We start from the raw sequence: 7,927 nt of genomic DNA on the forward strand, positions 1-7,927 counted from the left end.
CGAAGGTAACGTGAAGCTCATTCTGTTGCGCAGACGTTAGACGATGACATGATGACTACATTACAGGCAGGGTTCATCGCCATGTTTGTGGTGGACATTTTTGTCAAAATTATATTTTTGCCAAGGACATACAAATATTACCAGAAACACGTCCTCCAAGTGGGTTGGGGGACTTTCAGGTTTCCTTGAGGGTGGTCCAAATGGACCATTGTGTACAAATGGAACCAATGGGTCCTTTTACCACTGTTGTACTGGCGAACTCCTAATGGTGTCATAATAAATCAAGAAAACCTGGAGACTGGATCTTAACGATCAACATAACAAGTACATTGTTCTCTCTCTTTTTTGGACAAGGACAAGTTTTGCCACAGACACTTGTCTGACATTTCCACTTGTCTGACATTTCCACTTGTCTGACATTTGTCTGTGTATGGACACATTGATGACCCCTGATTACAACCAATGTTATTGTGTAACAATATCTAGCTACATTCCAGGAATGTGAAATATAATAATTAATTACTAACCGTTGTTTTCGTTTCTACAGTGAAGGCTATAGTTGAAAGGCTGAAGGTGAAGAAAAGCGACCTCCTGGAGAAATCCCAAAATGCTTGCGACATGGCTCTGATCAAGCTTCCCAAGCAGATCAGACAAATGAACTGGTTAGAATATTACAGTAAGTATGCACAAAGCTCATCTGGAACAAATCATGTTGACATTTTTTAATTGGACAGGCCCTGGAAAAAAGAAGAGCCATCATGTTCCCCAGTTTAGTTTGTGCCTTGTGCATATATTTTTACTCTGCATATATGTCCATGCTGTGCAGGGAGTACAGACAGTGGTAACAGGGGACATACCCCCCCCCAGTAGTGTCATGATTTGTCAGAATCCAAATCCATTATTCAATTTGATTGAGATATTGTTGCGTTATAAATGCAAAAAACACACATTCAAATATTTTAACAGTTAAGATCTTTATCAAACTTGATAATAAACCAGTTAAGGGGCGACTGTGGCTCAAGAGGTAGAGCAGGTCGTCCAATGAGCCATGGGTCGGCGGTTCGAATCCCGGCTCCTCCTGTCTACATGTCAAAGTGTCCTTGGGCAATACACTGAACCCCAAATTGATCCCGATGTGCTGGTTGGTACCTTGCATGGCTTCCGTCGCCATCTATGTATGTGTGTGTGTGAATGTAATGCACATCTATGTAAAGCACCTTGGATAAAGGTGCTATATAAATGCACCATTTACCATTTATCCCTAATTAAATCATCAAATTAATATATTATTGGTGATCCATAATGATTGTAAATATGGTCAGTGTTATTTGCTACACTCTGATGTTGCAGTTCATAAGTCTCTGAATAAGATATTTAAATGCCTATCATGTTAAGTGTGTTTCTTGTTCTCCATGTATTCTCATCAAACAGCGCACACAATGAGAGTGGTCCAGCCACCATTCCAAAACTTGCTGAGAAATTAACCCTTGAGTAAACCATATTAAATGGACAGATGTGGAAGTGGGCCCCCCTCTGATACAGCAGAGAGACTGCACTTCCTCTTTGATGCAAGTATCCCTATCGTTACTCTCATGACCATGTCTTTGGGGTAACAATGAACCCACTAACCACATGGTTAAAAAACACAAATTAAAAAAATACTTGTGGGCAAGACTGAACCTGGTTACAACAGACCTGAGTGATTGTTCATAATACGATATCAATTACATGTATAAAATAAATGACAAACTGATAAACTTGTATCCTATTTACTTGCCCCTTCTATGTTTTACAGTAATAACATTACGCTAAATGACATTAGCCTGACCAAAGGAGAGGAAGTAAAATGTGGACACCAACTCAATGTCTCACCAATCTGGAATAAATTAAGTACATTTATTCCCATTATAAGATCTAGTGATTCTCTTATCAAATAAATCCATGGCCCAGTCATAACCTACATAGTTTCTGCTCTGATCCCATAATGCAGTCAACAGAAAGATGAGAAGCAGTACCTGGTAAAATAACTTCCTGGGTTCATCTACTACAATACCTCCTGTGACCATGGTGCAGGAGCAAAGCTTCTGGAGGAGCCTGCTGTCCAGAAACTCGGGGACATCACAGGTAACACTATTTATAATCTTAATTTAATAAAGGATTGAATAGCTTCCATATTCAGTTTATTGCCATTATATTTTCTTTTTGCTTTATAGATTTTGTGAAGTGTTGAATCGGCTTACTCGGTTGCGCTTTATTGGATTTCCTAATCATCAAAGTTGCAAAGGTATCTGTCACAAATTCATGTACTATTGTGATTATAAAAGGCAGTTCATTATTACTTGACTATTTTATTGCCATTTGCTTTGTTATCCAGGCAAATACTGAAGACATCAAACGGCAGAAAAAACCCCATGCTGAGGACCCAGTAATCATTTCCAATGACCCAGTGCAAAAGAGCCACATATGTGAGAACCGCCCTGCTCCTAACAGCTGGAGTAGCAGGCCTCTACTTTCCTGTTCCTGCCCTTTGAACCTGTGGCCACATCAAACGGTCACCGAGAGATAGATACCTGCAGCCAATTATCCTTGGACTGATTGTGCTTAGTTGGACTGGCTAGACACCCTGGTGCTTGCACATATTGGAAAGATGCATTCTTTTCAAAACCCCTGTTTTGTCAACAATGGAACTATGCCCCTGGAAATGTTACATATTTGCATAGCATGCTGCCAAATTCTATAATGACACCAGTCAACAGGATCCAGAACTGACTGAATACGCATATGCCAAAGACACTACTTTTGCTTTACAGATGGATAACGGGAGTATTACAAGACTGGTATTGATTTTACTTGCATGGATAGTTGGGATGATACCTCACCTTTATTTTTTTTTGTATATTTTATTATTATTTATTTTCTTCTCTATCTACTCTCTTTCTTTTACGTATGCAATCTCTGGCCTTGTGTGTTCGCCCAAATTTGGTTGGATTGGTTGGGAGGGGGACTCGGTTGCAATTTTCCTAATGAAATTGATATCACATAAACAAATTATGAAATGATAAAGACAATATTATGTGATAATAACTAGGTTTTTCGGCACCGACTGAGTTTGCATACGTTTTCCACATTGTATCAATGATGTTCTTTCAGAACAAAAGAGGGCACTGTTATGAATCATGCCATGTACACATACAGCTAAGTAAGTCTGTGTACTGAAATTGAGATGCAGTGTGCTTGCATTGTGCTTGATGGCTATATGTTTCACTGTCTACATTGTACTTTCTAGAGATGTGCAGCATCTGGTAGATGGTCAGCCTCATATGCTGACAGTAAGATCAGCCTTGTACATTGTGAGATCACCCTTGCACATCATCATGCCACATTCCTATGTCAAATATCTTCATATCTTGCATTTCTACAATCCAGCACTATAAATATTCCCTGTCTGTCTAATAAACTTTATGAACTTATAGTGGCACTGCCTCAGTGTCTCATTATTTGTTTGCACCAGGCCCATCTCTGTACCAACAACTTGTGATCATCAGTTTTACTTAGATTTTTGTCAATATATTTAGTTTTATGCTTAGGTTTTTTTGAGTGGTGCAAACCACTCCAACAACTGGCTTTGTAGGCCTACCCATGTTTGTTCGTACCAAAAAAAATCACACCCGTGTCAACTGAGTGGTGTAAGGTCTTATATAGACTGATCAGCTGTGGTCTGACGTAATGAAATCACACCCATGTGAACTGGGTGACATTCATTTTTGAGTGGTGTAAACCACTCCTACAACTGGCTTTGTTTCTGCAGAAAAAAATGAGCATGGTTGCTATGTTCACCCTGTTCACCTGTTCATTTAATATGTATACACTACTGGTCCTAATTTAATTTTTAATTGATTGAAATATTTATTAACAGTTTGCAGAATTACAGTACATTTCAAGCACAAACTCAATACAAAGACGTGATTTCATTACGTCAGACATGATTTCATTACGTCAGACAGGCTATATTACACCACTCAGTTCACACGGGTGTGATTTTTTTGGTACGGACAGACATTGGTACAGACAGACACGTAAACTAACAAAGCCAGTTGTAGGAGTGGTTTACACCACTCAAAAATGAGCATGGTTGCTATGGTTAGTGACATTACATCAGACCACAGCTGATCAGGCTATATAAGACCTTGCACCACTCAGTTCACACAGGTGTGATTTTCTTTAACACAATGGAAAAATGGAACAAATAAACATTATTTTTCTCCTAGCATCCAGGAAGGAGACCAGGTTCCTCTGGTGATCCACTTCTGCATCCTGGAGGAGGCTACTTATTGACTGCACAAAGAGATCCTGCAGATGTTACAAAACAAGGACAGTACAGGACTCTGGCATCAATGATCAAAGAACCACACTGCAGAATCACATGAAGGCTCACACTTGCTTGGTGGAGTTCTAATAAATACATTGATTTTTGAATCTTGTAATAGTTTATTTGAACCTGTATATAACCTATATACAGGTTTAATGTTTGTTTTAAAAACACCATTAACAATGAAGGGAACATTTATCATCTCATCACATCATATTGTCCCTCATTACATCATTAACACCTGTCCCCTGTGCAGACCATGTCAAAAACTAAAAAATAATAATTCAAAAACAAATTAACTAAGCATAAACTGCTATTTGAATTCCAATCTGACTTCAGAACATCCACTCCACTGACACATACATACTACTGTATGAAAACATCAGGGAAGCCTTGCTCCTGTGTTTGAAACAGTTAGACTAATTTATCTCATGCACTGTTGTTGCACTATGGCAAATGCTATATATATATATATATATATATATATATATATATACACACTCTATTGGTAAAACAATGTTTGCAGATGGTACACAAATAGTAGGTCCTACCATAAGCAGTATTCAAACCTATATGAGATATGGATTAAAAGTCAAGTCAACTACACCACTATGCCACATGGCAATTGGTGAGACTGCTTCATCCTGCACCTGATTTCCCATTCATTCTCTATGGTATTACTGAACCACTACTGATGTAATAACATTCTATTATGCTTCTACAGAACTGATCTGCATTGAACAGCAAAATGGTATTATAAATATGCATACTACTTTAATGATTTACTCATATATTTATGAATGGATCAAAGCTGATCAATTAGGCAAATCAGTAACATTCATTCAGAACAGTGTCCAAAATTGAATTCAGATTTGTGTGCAATGGAAAGGAAAATATATATAACTACAACCATTATTTATAAAGCATTATTGTTTGATATAGCCTACATGAAACCTTTCTCCCCAGACATTCAGAAGATCAAGTCATCTTTATAGCACATATAACCCAAAGTACTTTCCAATGGGTCATGACAAAAATGATAGGCCTATTATACTGTAGGCCAGGGCCGGTTCTAGGGGAGGGCAGGGGTGGGCATAGCTCACCCAAACGTGCTCCTTGCTCACCCAATGTGGGTTTGACACCCCACCCGCCCCAGCGGAGTCGCCCCCCCCCCTTACAATTCTGTCTGCCCACCTGAGTGGGGCTGGCTAAATCCCCCTGCTGTAGGCCTACATAATAGCACACAAAGAAACATGTGACACAGATAAAATACAATAATATAGCCCATAGGCTATATTTGAACAATCTAAATTGTGATTATACTAATATTGACTTATTCTTCTTATTACATTATTGATATATATTATAATATGTAACAGGCAGCAATGGTGATTTTCACTGTGTAGCATTATTTGGATGATCAAACCAGGCCAGCCTAAACGGCTATAAGTGAACATGTGCCCAAAGACGTTGCTCACCCGATTTAATTTGATTTATGATTAATTTGGAGCAGACAGCAGCAGAGCTTTTCCAGTTATCACTGGAAACGTAGCGTTCTGACTACAGTCTTTGGAATCACCACTAGATGGCAGAAGCGGCAGCGTTGCCGCCATCTTGGTGTGATTACGTCCAAGTCATCGCACCAGTGTCGCCTCTTTATATAGAATCTCTTCTTTGGCGCTGTTCTGAATTTACTGCTGATGTTAGTCTAGCCACAACGTAGAAGTCAATGTGCTGTTCTAAATGTCACTGCCAACTGTGTTTTCTTTTTTTTCTCTGACTGCTAGGACAGAGTAATCTAGTAAGAGAGTGGCGACACGCTTTGATCTCGCCGCAAAGCGGGTGCCTATGGGCTATAGTTCCAAACGTTGGAACTATCCTATTGAGGTAGAATGAGCACTTCCGCATTCCATTGTTACAGTGGGAATCAACACTATTGTCGCCACTCTCTTACTCTGTGTTAGTGGTCGTATTTTTTTCATCTGTTGTTCATCATCACCTTTTTGTTTCTTTATCACAACGAACAATTAAATCAAGGTCTTTGAAATACTTTGTAATGATTGTTGACTATCTTGCAATTTCGGCGGTTGTGCCAAACGAGTTACGAGTTACATAAACCACGTGACAGAGGTGTTTTCTGCTCCATCAATGCCGTAACTCTGTTTTACTCTATGACACTGGTTAGCATATAGTCATCATTTGATAAGGGGCGTGCATGATCAGCCGACTCGGGCCAATTAAAAAAACGATCAAACCGCTAAAACTGGGTCAATTAGAATATTTTGTGTACAAGAGGTTATATATTATATAGGCTATATTGTATAACATGCATATAAAGACACCCTGAACACAAGAAGCGACACAACCCAACTGCACAACACGACAAGATCAAAACTTATATTAGGCCTATTTCAAAATCGAGTTCAAACAAAGTCTAACTAGATCCAACTCCATTCTCAGTGCAATTAGCCATACAGTGCTTGCACTCACCATTCTTTAGGCTACAACATAATCCATTTAATGAGTCCGCACAAAATTCTCCATAGTATGTCATCCAAACCTCTGGTCCATAACTCTAAAGTTAGAATGGACAAGAGCGATGGACAGGAGTCGACATCGAATCCAGACCAGATATTGTCCACAAGTAGGAATCATGTAATTTGTTTTCCACAAACGAGGAACACATGAGTTAATGTTGCCATCAACACAGGTCTCCTCCTATATATATATATATATATATATATATATATATATATATATATATATATATAACAAGGACACAATATACACATGCTTAGAATCATATAAATACAAGAATAGAATGTCCACATGTCATTTAAAAACACGTGATTCCGAAAATCACTGAATTTGAATATGTTCCCCTATAAATACCACCAATTAAGAAACAAACAGCTACTCGAACATTACAGCTCGAGTAATCGCAAGAATGGCTTCCGCCGCGAAACAACCAAGATATGACAACGACGACACAGCCTGCACCGGATTCATATTCGAAACAACTGAGGTGAAGATATCTAAAACCAACACAAAATATTTTAACTTCATTTTTCAAATTGGAGCAGAGGAGTACCTGGACTGCGTTGCGTTTTCACCATCACATCACGCCAATATCATGCAATGTCAGGAACAGGAGTCACCGACCACACTCATCAACATTAGAAAAATCACCAACCAATGTAAGTTTAATTATCTTCATTTAACATTTGCTATTTGATATGCCTGTATAGACCTACACTAAAATAACTATCAAATACTGCCATAATAAAGAAATGTGTGCATTTAATACTTGTCTTACAGACACCAACAAATTCAACCTACAAATAACGCACAAAACGCAAGTACAATATACCTCCAAAGTCCATTTCCTTCGAAAATCACCTACAACCCTGCAACCTACAACCATTCAACAAGTCAAACACCTTTCAGACCGACAGAAAGTAAGTATTATATGAATAGGCCTATATTTTTCATTCTTAAACTACCGCACAATAGAATACATTCACATAATTAATTTTGAAGGTGGATTCTAACAATAGT

At 38.5% G+C, this 7,927-nt stretch overlaps 1 long non-coding RNA gene across 3 annotated transcripts; it reads left to right on the forward strand.

Annotated features, from left to right (window-relative positions):
- The first annotated feature begins 562 nt into the window (after nt 1-562).
- LOC306935884 lies at nt 563-3,464 on the forward strand. Of its 3 annotated transcripts, none has more exons than XR_013791434.1 (6): nt 563-676; nt 1,432-1,568; nt 1,796-1,890; nt 1,991-2,124; nt 2,214-2,284; nt 2,375-3,464. It is a non-coding gene; the product is annotated as an uncharacterized lncRNA (long non-coding RNA). The 3 variants fall into 3 exon arrangements; XR_013791435.1 differs by lacking the exon at nt 563-676 and adding an exon at nt 1,053-1,141; XR_013791436.1 differs by lacking the exon at nt 563-676 and adding an exon at nt 1,061-1,175.
- Nucleotides 3,465-7,927: the final 4,463 nt, after the last annotated feature.

Source organism: Electrona antarctica (genome assembly GCF_951216825.1).
Source record: "Electrona antarctica genome assembly, chromosome: 13".
Classification (NCBI taxonomy): domain Eukaryota; kingdom Metazoa; phylum Chordata; class Actinopteri; order Myctophiformes; family Myctophidae; genus Electrona; species Electrona antarctica.